This window comes from Xenopus laevis, chromosome 7L, assembly GCF_017654675.1.
Source record: "Xenopus laevis strain J_2021 chromosome 7L, Xenopus_laevis_v10.1, whole genome shotgun sequence".
In the NCBI taxonomy this organism is placed as follows: Eukaryota; Metazoa; Chordata; class Amphibia; order Anura; family Pipidae; genus Xenopus; species Xenopus laevis.
This window is the reverse complement of record NC_054383.1, coordinates 11686674-11688502: the sequence shown is the minus strand read 5'-3', so window position 1 is coordinate 11688502 and position 1829 is coordinate 11686674. Positions and strand designations below refer to the sequence as shown.

Genomic DNA, 1829 nt, shown 5'->3' with positions numbered 1-1829 from the left:
CTCGAATATTCAAGTTTTTTTTTAACCTGAAATGGAAAAAACAACTTGAACCTTAATAAATCTGCCCCAAAGAGTTTGTGCGTCAACCCAGAAGTTCAAATTATTTTATCATGTTATAAGGAAAGCTCAGGAACATGTTTGAAGAAAAGAAAATTAGTTTAGCCACCAAAACACAAAACGTACACTCTATCAGAGAGGTGAATGAAAGAAACGCAGGGAGTTTTCCATACCTGAGGTCTGAGACTTAACATACTGTATTACAGTACAAGTTAGTGCCTGTAAAGTAACTTCATCTGCGCAAAGTAGCTGAGATTACAGTATATGGGGGTAACTGTCCCTGATGATCGGAAGCCTGGAATTGTTCTGTTCTCTGGGCCTTTCTGCGCCCCCTTCCCCGGTGCGTGTGCCTAAAAAACGCTGGTTAGATCACCGTCGCTGCTGGTATAGACTGTGGGGCTGTCTATCTCACCAGTTGAAGTTGCGTCTATTTCCCCAAGGGCGTCTTTGTGATCTGTGGCCTGGCAGTCTGGTTCTTGGAGATCCCTCCTCTGACCGCTGCCTCTCTCTGTCTAGTCGCCACGTGTACATTCTCTCGTGCGCGTAGTCCTCCGCGTCTCTTTCCAGCTTCGTTATTTTCCGGGCCAAGATACTCTGCCGGAGTTTATCAATAATTTCCCAATGGCGTGCATGTAGCCTAGCTGCTTCCTCCGCTCCCACGCTTGCTGCCAGTTCAACTCTGCGTGCGTCGATCTGATTTTTAAGTGAGGTGAGTCATTACTTGCTACAAATCACACAACATGTTTCGGGCATGTTTTTCAGATAAGGTGGGGAAAGAGACTGGATACATATTGCAGCACCATTATTAACGATTTCTTTTTTCCAGCAAATGGATTGTCTTGGCTTACATGTGGACTTTTAGGGCTCTTACACACGGCCGTTCCAACCTGCGCTCCCCTGCGTTCCGTTTTTTGGCGTTCAGCCGCAGGGGAGCGCAGGAATAGACGCAAGTAATGATTTGAAATGGGGCTGTACTCACGAAGGCGCGTGTAGGCGCCGAACGCAGGAAAAATGCAGCATGTTGCGTCTGAACCTGCGTTCGGCGCCTACACGCGCCTTCGTGAGTACAGCCCCATTTCAAATCATTACTTGCGTCTATTCCTGCGCTCCCCTGCGGCTGAACGCCAAAAAACGGAACGCAGGGGAGCGCAGGTTGGAACGGCCGTGTGTAAGAGCCCTTAAAAGACTGTTCTGTGTTGAATATAATGATATGGACACACCTGAAGATTCTGATTATCCACTTGGTGGGAGGATGGGTGCGTTTTAAAAGTTTTCACGCTTTACACTGGGATTACACTTGAGAAAGGGCAATGCCCGAAACATGTGATTTGTAGTCAATAATAAAATGTTTTAGCAGTATCTGCTTCTATGAGTGCTCTCCTCTAACGGCTATTTCACAAGTTTTTATGGGATTGCGGTAATCCTTCACTGAGGATTGAAGCCAGGGTCGGACTGGGGGGTCCGGGGCCCACCGGGACTGGTGTCCAGGGCCCCCCTCTGGCCCCGCTACCTACTTGTTCGGCGAATCCCTGCTCGGCGCATCGCGCATGCGCAAACGGCGCGCATGCGCAAACGGCGCTACTATGCGCCGAATTTTTTTTTATTATTTTTAAAAAACAGTTTGGGAGAGGGGGACTGGCCCGGCGGGGCCCACCGGGTATTTTCCCGGTATCCCGCTGGGCCAGTCCGACACTGATTGAAGCACTGACAAATTAACCTCAGCACGGGGAGAGCGGAAGAACAATCCCCTCTTTTTTTCATGAGGTACAGTA

The 1829-nt window shown here is 48.8% G+C and overlaps 1 long non-coding RNA gene across 1 annotated transcript; it reads right to left on the bottom strand.

Annotated features, from left to right (window-relative positions):
* Positions 1 to 255: 255 nt before the first annotated feature.
* LOC108696964 lies at positions 256 to 794 on the bottom strand. The gene is made up of 2 exons (XR_001932360.2): positions 470 to 794; positions 256 to 407 (listed from the first exon to the last, which is right to left on the bottom strand). It is a non-coding gene; the product is annotated as an uncharacterized LOC108696964 (long non-coding RNA).
* Between the last annotated feature and the right edge of the window lie 1035 nt (positions 795 to 1829).